Source organism: Marmota monax, unplaced genomic scaffold, assembly GCF_021218885.2.
Source record: "Marmota monax isolate L192 unplaced genomic scaffold, Marmota_monax_Labrador192_F-V1.1 WCK01_AAM20220418_F8-fsc00747, whole genome shotgun sequence".
In the NCBI taxonomy this organism is placed as follows: domain Eukaryota; kingdom Metazoa; phylum Chordata; class Mammalia; order Rodentia; family Sciuridae; genus Marmota; species Marmota monax.
Window position 1 is genome coordinate 143,853 of NW_026694817.1, and position 13,039 is coordinate 156,891.

Here is a 13,039-nt window from a genome sequence, read left to right on the forward strand (position 1 = left end):
TGGCCTCTTGATGCAATTAAGAAAGACACTAAACATGAGATGTTTGAGGTTGCTGCTGGTGTAATGGGGAATACTGCTTTATAGTTAACTCTTTTTATAAGTAGGAGTACACTCTAAAATAATGATAAAACTATTGATAGTAAATAAATAAAACAGAAATATAGTCACTTATCAATTATTATGTACTCTACATAATTTTATTGCTATACTTTTATATTACTGCCCAAGTGAAGCAGGTTTGTTTATACCAGCATTACAACAAACACATGAGTGATGTTTTTATGCTATCATGTTATAATGGTTATAAGTAGGTGGCAGGAACTTTAAGATCCATTATAATCTTATGGGTTCACTGTCATCTTTGTGGTCCACTGTTGACTAAAAATCATTATACCACACAAGACTGTAATATATACAGAAGTAACAGCATTAAAAAGGGAGAGAAGGAATGGAAGTATTATGAGTACAATTCCTATATTTTACTTAAAGTCAGTGTAAGTCTAAAGAATATTCCAATAAGTTAAGATGAAGATTTTAAGTCCTAGAGTAACCACTAAGAAAATGCTTCCAAATATTACTTTCAAATTAATAAAAAGAAATCAAAATGTTACACCAGAATATATCTACTGAATATAAAAAAGGAAATAAAGGAGAAATGGAGGAACAAATGACAAAAAATTATGAAAAACCAAAAGCAAAATGGTACAAGTAAATAATAATATAATGTGGAAATAAACAATAGAATTAAATGTGAGTGAATTAAACAATCTAATTCAAAGACAGAGTTCAGGTACATTTTTTTAAAAGATTCAACTAAAAGTCATCTCCAAGAATACACTTTAGATCCAAAGATACAAATAGGTAGAAAATGTGGAAAGTTTATACACCACGTAAACACCAATCATAAAAGAACTACAGTGTCAGTACTGAAGTCAGACAAAATAGATTCTAAAAGAGTTACTAGAAATAAACAGTGATATCACAAAAATGTCAATCCACCATAAATATATAACAATTATAAACAGATATATACCTAACAACAGAAAAATAAAACAAGTAAAACTAAAAACTGACAGAATTAAAGGAAGAAATAAACAATCTGTAAATCACAGTTGTATTATAAAGCCAACAGGAACCCCCAGGAAAAATGACCTGGATCTTTTCCCCTACAGGCTTCATGACTTTGCATTAAATAATGTCATTTCAGCTGGACAGTGTCGCAAGAGCCTATAGTTCTAGCTCTCGGGTGGCTGAGGAAGGGGGCATCATTTGAATATAGGAGTTCAAGACCCAAGAAGAGCCTGTGCAATCTAGCAAGACGCGGTCTTGAAAAAAAAAAACAAAAAGTTACTTCTGATACACCAAGAACTTGAGGAAAAGAATTCATTTAGATACTATGTGTTAAAACTAATGACAAGCTCTTGCCTTGGCTTCCTACTCTTGAGAGGCTTCTTAAAAAGTCTGAGATTCTAATCTAAGATTTATTAAAAGTTCCAGTAAAGCAAATTTCAGAAGCGCCTCACAGTCAATCATTTCTTGCTGTACTTTATGAAAATAAATCTCCCATAATGAGACTAAACTTATTTTACAAACTGATCTTTCTGTGGTTATCTCTGGTAAAATTGGATTAAGGGTCTGGAGAAAGGAAAATTATGTTTCATTTTATTTGTTACTATTTTCTAGTCCTGCATTTTTAATCATGATTTTCCTGCAATTTGGGTTGTATAGTGATTTCTTTCCTAGCTATAAAACTAATATGTAAAATTTTTCTTCAAATTTTCTGACTTGGATTCATTGAAATTAAAACTGCTTCTCCTAAAGCCCTACAAGTTGAGGCTGATAATAAATCTAGACTCCAGAGAAATCATACAAACTGCATCCAGGAAAATCTCCCCTACTTCCATCAACTTGTACCACTGCAATTGAAGATGCTTCAAACTGAAATTCAAAAAATCTTTTTAGCTGACTGCCTTTCAGACTCAACCAGTTTACAGACAGCTCTAATTATTATTTTGTTTTTCTTCTGTTTCCATAAATATACCTCTTATTAAAACCATGTTTGCTTAATTTTGAGGGACTCCTACCTTTCCCTCCAAAACAGGTTGAAGACTCCAATACCCAGTTTTCATTGGATAGAAAAAAGAGGTAAAAGATTATCAAGATTAGGAGACTTGGGGAAAAAAGCCCCTATAAACCAATTAGATGTACAGACATATATGGAATACTACACATGTAATAGGGGTTCCCTTGATGCTTTGACTAAATCTCTCATGGCTTTGAAATTTACATGTTTTTTCTTCTTGTTCCCAACCTTCTTCTCCCATATCTTCTCTCTGATCTTCTTTGTCCTAATCTTCTCCTTCCTAATCTCATTTCCTCTGAATCACCTCTATAAATGCTGATGGGCAGGATCACAGCCTTTGGGACAGGAGTCCCCTGTGTTTCTCTTTGCTAGCAAAGCAATAAACCTTCGTTTTCCTTTTCTCAAAACCATGTCCTCATCATTTATGTAGTTGCATGATTATTGGTGGAGGATTCATGGTGCTGGTGAACTTGTGAGGGCCAACTGCAGGAGTGTTAGGAGACAGGTGAGTCAGCCTCCAGTCAAACCAGAGAGCTGTAGTAAAGGGAAGGACTAAGGGACCTCCCTAGCAGCTGCCAAAGCTCCTTTTGCTTCAGGAAACTCCCACCTTCTCTCCTTGAACAGTACAGATTGCTCCATCATGATCCACTTTGAGAAAAAGGAAACTAAACTAGGTAAAGTCATGACAACTTTAGCCATTCAGTAAGCTCCCCTGGTGTGCATACTGAGACACTTGATTCTACACATCTGGTTCCCCTTTGTGGGAACAACTGGTCTCTCTTCATGGGGACATCTATGGTTCCACTGAGGTAGAATTCACAGTTAAGTGAGAGTTGGGAACTTGCGATTTTCCCCTATCTGGTCTGTTTTAAAGGATCCCATCTTTTGGCCATGGTTTGGGAATTTCCTCTGGTTGCCTGTTTTGTTTGAATCTGCTACTGCCCCTTTTAAGACATGGCCAGTACCTCACTGATTCTCTGGGTAGTCTCTTGGAAAAGATCTTAGCTGGTCAATTTAAAGGTTCCCATCTGTCATCCATGGTTTTGAGACTCCTCTCTGGTTGTCTCTGTTTCTTTTTGTATAATCTTGCAACTGGAGTTCATCTGTCAGAGGTAAAGTGAGTTGAAGGGCCAACTATAAGTCTAAGATAATGTTTTACTATAACAACTTGGCTTTTAAATAGCTTTCAAGATTACTGTATAATCTTGCAGCTGGAGTTGTTCTGTCAAAGGTAAAGTAAGTGGAAGAAATTTGTACATTCAGGTCTGTTTTAAAGGTTCCTGTCTGTCAGTGCTGGTTTCAGTGATCCTCTCGTCTATTTTTTTGTATTTTACTGGCCCTTTAAAAGCAGCCAAGCTGCTTTTATCTTACTGGTAGTCTCCTGAACAGAGAGATCTTGGCTGTGTGGGCCACCTATAGGGATAAGCCTGTCTAAGAGAAAGATGGTTTACTGTATGTAACACAATCTGGACTTTGAATGGTTTTTCTAGATTATTATACAATCTTCAAGTTGAAGTTGGTCTGTCAGGGGTAAAGTATATGAAAGAGATTCTGGATGTACAGGCATTTATGCAGTTGCATGATAAGGGGTCTGAACTGTCAGGAACTAAGTTGAAGGTGCCAAAAGGAAGTACCTCTGGTGTGTAAGATAGCAAGATACTAGTAGAAGAAAGGGTTAAAAAGATTTCAATCTTTTAAACCCAGTGCTGGCACTCCAGCACTGTTTCTCAGCCTAGCCTCAGACAGCTACAGATCATCTCACTGTGCCTCAAGGACACCAGCCCTAAACTGGGGGAGAAAAAATCTCAGAAAAGCTGCCTGGGCTACAGAAAAATGCCAAAGAGAACCTGGCCTCTGCCCTACCTTTCAGCCCCCTTTACCCCTGGGGGTGGGGAGGTGGAAGCTGCTGGACACAAAGTATGTGGTAGTAGGTTCTAGTACTATCATAGCTTATGACTTGGGGATAGGAATAGTCTCCCCTTTTAAGATCTGACAGGACACCCCAATACCCCATTTGTCCAGGGGATAGTCATCACTGGGGCAAAGCAATTCTTGCTATAACAGTATCCCATCAAACTAAACGCCTGGGGAAACTGGCAGAATAAATAACTGCACCCAGAAAAAATACAAGACAGAAACTAAGGCCAACCTTTGTTTTGCAGGCAGCTTCTGCAAAGGGATCTCAAGGAAACCTAAAGAAAAGGATGAAATGGGCCTCCTCCACTGCATACCAGTATGCTTAGTATAAGAAAAGGGCCCAAAAGAAGCCTCTGGGTACAAGTGACAGTGAGGAACTCACTTAAAGTTGATGGCATTGTGATAATGATAATGGAGACAGATCAGGCTCAAAAATATCCTATGCTCCAACCCCTGGAATGCAACCTGGGAGAAAAAAGATTAAGGCACAGTTGGTTTTTTTGTTTTGGTTTGTTTTTTTGTTTTCTTGTTTGTGTGTGTGTGTGTGTGTGTGTGTGTGTTTGCATATGCTGGATTATCCAACCCTCTCCTGGGATAAAATCTGCTGTGTAAATTAAATGCATAGATAACATTTATAAGGTCTATTTCAGAATATAAATTTAAGAAAGGGTCCAAAACTAGAAAAGATAAAAGAAAGTTATAGGCATGGAAATATATTTTAGTATGGAAAATTAGAAGAAATGTTTCTAGATGAGAAAGTATTTTGTCTGGTGAAGTAATATTTTTGGGCTAAATTCCAAGATGAAAAAGGACAAAACTAAGGATATAAAGTTGTGAATGTCTAAATATGTTGCAGAAGGTTTGTAGAAGGTAAATCTCAAAAAGTTTGTGTTTGTGATTAAATTGGCTATAATTAGCACAAAGTTACTTGACTTTAATGTATTGATATGAAGCAACATCTAAAACATTGATCTGCTCTTATCTATTGAGATAATTTTCTTGTACCTAATAGGTTTTATAACTTGGAGAAACCAAGTCTTAAAGGAATTGGGTTTGTACCTGTTTTAAAGTCATAAATGACTACTTTGTAACTGGTTAAAAATCAACTGTTACTTAGGTTATAACAATACGGTTGACACCCTAAATATACTTGACTAGGTATATGTATGCATCTGAGAACTCCATCTCACTAACCTTTGTCTAAGTATTATGTAAAAGCTTATAAAATAAAAGTTTATGTAAGTTTAAAAGTAAGATAACCAATAAGTGCTCTTTTATATATTTTATCTGAAGTAAAAGGGCCACTCTGTCATTGAAGACCTGTCTTACATCTGTTTGCTTTGACTAAGTCAATTTCTGATCATTAACATTGTTTCCTAAATGTATAAGATATTTAAAGTTATCCTTTGATTTTGGTTAACCCTTACAGACCTGTGATTGTCATTACCATACACTATGAATTCTAAATTGTACTTTTGAAGTTAAACTTAGTTAAATGTAAAACTTCAGAGAGCACTTTGCCAAGTTGGTGTTCTCCAAACTAAAATTAGGTGTAGCAGAAGTCTTGGGTTTGTATGCAAATAACAAATTTGATTGGTATTTATTCATGTATGTGATGTCTTATAGCTGAATAAAGTAACCTGTTGTCAATAAGTTATACATACAATTTTGTGTTACTCTTCACACTGAAAATGGAATTTGAATGTATTTTGGAAGGTATTAAGGAGAGTGTGATCTATTTAAAGGTGACATTGTAAAACATGGAAGAATTCTGCCACTCTTTCCATTAAAAGAAAGTTAAAAGCTCTCTTAGCCTTTCTTTATATCAGATGTAATGTTGTATTGCTTATTTGTGAAGAGCCCTGCCTTACCTGAGATAAGGCTCTGTTTCCCCCTTATTCCTTATTAGAATGGCTTCAAAATAGGCCAGACTTCAGCACATTTAAAGTTGTGTTCAAAAGATTCATTTTTGTTGTAAGAATTACTGTGATCTCAAACAGGGAATATAATATATAACATAAGTAAAGGTTCCAGATTACACAAACTGAATATGTTTTTGCTCTGCTAATTAAACTTTGCATGTTCCTTGTAAATTTTACAATTGTTGCCTGTTACTGTTTTGGGAGAGACTGCTTCTTGGGAAAAAAAAAAAAAAACCTCGGTTATTTTGAGATAATAAGCCATTACCTATTATATAATTATATATACAGATAGTATTAAATGCTGATTTCCAGTAGTAATACTAATCCTAATTAAACAAAAGGGATATCTGTAAAATTATAGATTTAAGTTATAACTTCTTAGTCCCTCTTTAAAACTGGTGAAACTGGCCTGCTGGCTGTTTAAAACCAAAAACTTGGAGAGCAAAGTCAAGAATGTAAAAAGGCCAAGAAAAAAGCAGCCAACACTTTGGCCCTTGCCCTCAAAGTTCAGCCAGGATGCAGAGAAAGAAGGGACTCTACTCTGGGCCCTGCAACTCTAATAAGTCTCATCAAGGAGATCAAAAGGATCCTTGAGAACAGGAAGCCAACCAGTGCACATTCTACAAAGAGGAGGGTCACTGGAGACAGAAATGTCCCCCATGCTTCTAAGAGAGGCCTCATATGGTCAGTCAGACCCCAACCCATCCTGGCAAGTGGCACCACTGTAAAAGAAAGCTAAAGGAGCCAGGAGGCTTTGCACATGTCCCCAAGAGTGATCTCTGAGGAATCTCAGCTGACTCTTAAGAATAGATAGGAACAGGTCAGTTTTGACCAACTTCGTTTTAGATACCTGGCAGGAGAGTACAGACTAAGCACAGCCTACATGGGCATTTAAAAGGAAAAACAATGATTGTTTTTAATTTAACTTAAGATGTACATTTGTGTCAGCCCTACCAAAAGTAAGTAAGGCTGGAGGCTATAAAGGAAGGGTTCTTGTGTCAGAGTGCCTAAAATAATGATCACAGGGCTGGGGCTGGGGCTCAGCAGTAGCACACTTGCCTGGCATGTGTGAAGCACTGGGTTTGATTCTCAGTACCACATATAAATAAATAAAGGTCCATCATATATATATATTATACATATAATATATACAATATACAAATATCAAATATATATATATATAATATATACACATACACACACACACACACACACACAAAATCACAAGAGATGCAAATTTGTCGTGAGTTAATTTGAGTCTGATTTTATAGACGTACAAATCTTCCTAACCTCCTACATTGATGAACTTGATTTGTTTTTAACTGATAAGATTGTAAGTTACTGTCCTCATGGTTTTCAGAGACTAGCTGAAATACAATTGTTTTGTGTTAATTTTTTACAAAAAAGTAATGCTTTGCTGCATTTATTGTTGTGTTAACATGAGCCATGCTCTTATGCTTTGTTCAGTCACCTGCCATCTTCCACTATGGGCCTCTGGACTGCTCTAATACTGAATGCCCTTAACTGTCCATGCCCTACCCAATAGAGAATAGGGATTTGGGGTTACTTCCCTAAATTTCACCCCCTCTCGGCAAGTACTAGCTTAGAGATGTCATCACCAACTTTCCATAGAAATGGAAACTAGAAATTGACAGTGGGGCACTGTAACAGGGATTCACTTGATGCTCTGACTACATCCCTTGTGGCTTTGAAACTATGTTTTTTTTTTCTTTTTCCCAACCTTCTTCTGAAAGATCTTCTCCTTCCTGATATTTTCCTAATCTTCTCCTTCCTGATCTTCTTTTCCCTAACCTTTTCTTTGATCTTGTCTGATCTTCTTTTTCCTGATCTTCTCCCTCCTAATCTCTCCTCCTTAATCTCATTTTCTCTGAATCACCTCTATAAAAGCCCTGTATTCCTGCTGATGGGCAGGATCACAGCCTTTGGAACAGGAGTTCCCTGTGTTTCTCCTTTGCCAGCAAAGCAATAAACCTTCTTTTTCCTTTTCCTCAAAACCATATCCTTGTTATTAGATTGGCATTGCAGCCAAGGACTGAGCTTTCGGCAATACACATGGCAGAATACAAATTCTTATTCAGTGTACATGGAACATTCTCCATGTTAAAACATACACTATGCCAAAAAATAAGTGTTAATATATTTAAAAGGAATTAAATCATATAAAATGTTTTCTAACCAAATGGAATTCAATTACAAATTGATAACAAAAATAAATTGGGAGGAATCTAAGATGATGGGCCAGAGGGAAAGCAGCATTCTGTGTCACTTCATGACCCGGATCTCACCTAGCAGGAATTCTGCATCTCTGAGAGTGACAGAGGACCCCTATATAGCTGCTCTCACGCATAAATCACCAGCGCTGTGCCCCTGGAACAGGGCTCTGGACCTCTGCATTCCAGCAGTACTCCTGGCTCCTGACACCCAACTCCTGAAGTTCTAGCCAACACAGGGCTCACCAGTATATTAGCAGGATCATTTATCAGCACTGCTGCAGAACTCTCAGCGTTGCTCCACTTCCACACAGGTCACTCAGCTATTACCTATCCTCAGCACAACACCATCAACCAGCTTCCCCCACCCTACCCAACACCACGGTTCTGGGAGCAGACTGCCTCCATCTTGGCTCACCTTCCTTGACATATTTGGTGGGGGCAGCTCCCAAATTGGTACTTCAGCTGGCCAGGTACCTACCTGGTCTCTAACACCCACCCTCAACCAGTGGTGGTAATCCAGCAAGAGCAGCTTCCCAACACAAAACAGCCCTTAGTGGGACAGGTGCACAGTGCGACCAGGATATGTAGCCCTGGGGAGAGAGGTCCCTCAATTGGGAACTGCTAAGGGAGAGGGAAATGGGGCAAAAGTTTGGAGACTAACAGAGAGACTAGGAACCAGGAAATCTTCAGGCAAGATAGGGAGATAGGACCAGGCGCTCAAGTCCTATTAGCAGACCCTAAAAGAGACCCTTGAGGTGCATTCTCCTTGCAAGAACTGGCGGGTGCTACTCCTCACTTCCAGGCACCTTGCACCAGGACTAGCCTTCCCACCCTAGTTACCTTCACCATCCTGAGGGCAGAGACACCAGCTAACAACAGACAACTCCACCTACTGGATGAGAAGGGAAGCAGAAAAGATATGGATCTCTAAAATTAGCAACAATCCTAGTTTTGTCCTTCAAGAATTTTTTTTTCCTTCTCTCTCTCTATCCTCCTGCCCTCACATCCCCAACATATGTGAAACCAAGAACTCTGCATGAATTAGGATGTTGAAGACTGGGACATCTTAATAATATAATATAGAGGTATTGTATATGCTCTATTTTTTCCTCTTCTTTTATTTTTCTTTTCCCTTCCAATTTTTACTATTTTAATATCCTTTATTTTTCTAAATACATATGCGTGTTTGTTTTATGCACTCTACAGTCTTCCCACGTACTTGTCTACCCAAACTACTTCTTGTCTATTCTCCTGCTACTAACCTTCTTCATTAGATTTCTCTTTCACATTTCCTAAGTTATATTAACTCTATATCCTCACATCCTACCTCCTCAGCATATGCCTCACCACCCCCCCATTCATTGTACACAATTAGAAAGTGTAAACCTTTTTAAAAGCCTACTGATTATGTTATAGATAATAATTGAATCCAACATTTCTGTACACTGGGACCAAACCATAAATGTTTTAATAGCAATGATTTGTTCATAGGTGTTATACTGTTGATCTGTTAACATTTCCTTTCCCACAAAGGAGAGGTTTTGGAACCCTATAGGAGCACTACAAACCTACAGGGTAAAAACAATAATACCCCAGACCCACAGAGCTAGAAGGGAAGACATACAAGCAACATGAAAAGACAAGGGAAGAAAGTGCCCCAAACAAATCAAGATACCACATTATTAGAATCCATGGCAACCACAGCAGAAGAAATGACAGAGGAGTTCAGGATGTCCATGATTAAAATGTTCTGTGAACTGAAGGAAGATATAAGAGGAACTTCAGGAGTGGGTGTCAGGAGCTGGGATTACTTCTGGAATGCTGAGGCCCAGAGCTCTATGAGGGGGCACAGCACTAGTGATTTCTGTGCGAAATAGCTGTATAGAGGTCCTCTGTCACTCTCAGGCAGCAAAAGATAATTTTGACAAAGAGCTACATAAACAAATACAAGAAGCAAAAGATCACCTCAACAGGGAGATAGAGGTTCAAAAAAAAAAAAAAACAGAAATCCATGAAATGAAAGAAACAATAAATCAAATTAAAAAGTTCAACTGAAAGCATCACCAACAGAGTAGAACACTTGGAAGATAAGACATCAGACAATGAAGATAAAATTCACAATCTTGAAAAGAATGTAGACCACACAGTGAAGAAACCATGAGCAGAACATTCAAGAAATATGGGATAGCATTAAAAAGACCAAATTTAAGAGTTATTGGGATAGAGAAAGGCATAGAGGTCCAAACCAAAGGAATGAACAATCTATTCAATTAAATAATATCAGAAAAATTTCCAAACATGAAGAATGAATTGGAAAACCAAATTCAAGAAGCCTACAGGATGCTGAATGTACAAAATCACAACAGATCCACACCAAGGCACATTATAATGAAAATATTCAACATACAGAATAAGGAGAGAATATTAAAAGCCATGAGAGAAAGGAATCAAATTACATATAGGGGGAAAAACAATTAGTATAATGGCAGATTTTTCAACCCAGACCCTGAAAGTGAGAAGATCCTGGAACAACATATATCAAGCTCTGAAAGAAAATGGATGCCAACCAAGAATCTTGTATCCAGCAAAAATAGCTTCACATTTGATGATGAAAAAAAAAAAACCTTCCATGATAAACAAAAGTTAAAAGAATTTACAGCTAGAAAACCAGCATTACAAAATATCCTTGGAAAAATATTCCATGAAGAGGAAACAAAAAACAATAATGAAAACCAACAAAGGGAGATAATACCCTAAAGGAAAAACTAATCAAAGAAGAAAATAAGTCAAGTTAAATAGCAAAAATAAAGGAATATGGCTAGGAATACAGATCATGTCTCAATAATAACCCTGAATGTTAATGGCCTAAACTCACCAATCAAAAGATATAGGATAGCAGATTGGATTTAAAAAAAAGACCCAACAATATGCTGCCTCCAGGAGACTCATCTGACTGAAGAGGAAAGATTGAGAAAAAGCATACCACTCACATCGACTACGGAAGCAAACAGAGGTTTCCATCCTCATATCAAATAAAGTAGACTTCAAGCCAAAGTTAATCAAAAGGGATAAAGGAGATCACTTTATACTGCTCAAAGGAACCATACACCAACAAGACATAACAATTATAAATATATATGCCCCAAACAATGGAGCAACTGTGTTCATAAAACAAATTCTTCTCAAGTTCAAGAGTTAAATTGACCACAACACAATAATCTTGGGTGACATTAACACACCTCTCTCACCAGAGGATAGATCTTCCAAACAAAAGTTGAATAAAGAAACTATAGATCTCAATAATACAATCAACAACTTTGACTTAACTCACATACATAGAATATTTCAGCCTTCATCAAGTGAATATACTTTCTTCTCAGCAGCACATGGATCATTCTCTAAAATAGACCATATAATATGCCACAAAGCAATGCTTAGCAAATACAAAAAGTAGAGATATTACCCTGCATTTTATCAAATCATAATGGAATGAAATTAGAAATCAATGACAAAATAATTCTTTATTCCAAAACTCAGAGGGTCAAAGGTAAATTTAAAAATACTTGGAGCTGGGGTTGTAGCTCAGAGGAAGAGCACTCGGCTAGCAAGTGTGAGGCACTGAATTTGATGTTCTGCCCCACACAAAAATTAAATAAATAAATAAATAAGTAAAAAAAAAAAAGAAATCAATGACAAAATAAAAATAAAAATTACTCCAACACCTGGAGACCAAACAATATGCTATGAATGAACAATGGGTTGCAAAAGACATCAAGGAGATTAAAGGATTCTTAGAGATGAATGAGAACACAGATACAACACATAGAAATCTCTGGGACACTATGAAGGCAGTACTAAGAGGAAAGGTCATTGCATGGAGTTCATTCCTTAAAAGAAGAAAAAATCAACAAATATATGACCTAACAGTACATCTCAAAGCCCTAGAAAAAGAAGAACAAACCAACACCAATAGCAGAAGACAGGAAATAATTAAAATCAGAGCTGTAACCAATGAAAATGAAACAAAGAGACAACTGAAAAAATTGATAAAACAAAAAGTTGCTTCTTTGAAAAAATTAATAAAATTGACAAACCCTTAGTTACAGTAATGAAGAAAAGGAGAGAGAAAAATCCAATTACTAAGATAGGTGATTAAAAAAAAGGAAATAGCACAATAGACACTCCAGAAATACAGAAGATAATTAGAAATTATTATGAAAACTTGTACTCTGATAAAACAGAAGATATTGAAGGCATTGACAATTTTCTTAAGTCATATGATTTGCCCAAATTGAATCAGGATGATATACACAATTTAAACAGACCAATATCAAGCAATGAAATAGAAGATGCCATCAGAAGCTTACCAACCAAGAAAAGCCCAGGACCAGATGGATACACAGCTGAATTCTACAAGACCTTTAAAGAAGAACTAATACCAATACTCTTCAGTTTTATTTCAGGAAATAGAAAAAGAGGCAGCACTTCCTAGTCTATGAGGCCAATTTCATCCTGATTCAAAAATCAGGCAAAGACACATCAAAGAAAGAAAACTTCAGACCAATGTCTTTAATGAACATACATGCAAAAATTCTCAATAAAATTCTGGCAAATCAAATACAAAAACATATCAAAAAGATCCTGCACCACGATCAAGTGGGATTCATCCCAGGGATGCTAGGTTGGTTCAACATACAGAAATCAATAAATGTAATTCATCACAGCAATACAGACTTAAAGATAAGAATCATATGATCATCTCAATAGACACAGAAAAAGCACTTGACAAAATACAGCACCTCTTCATGTTCAAAACACTAGAAAAACTAGGGATAGCAGGAACATATCTCAACATTGTGAAGGCTATCTACACTAAGCCCTGG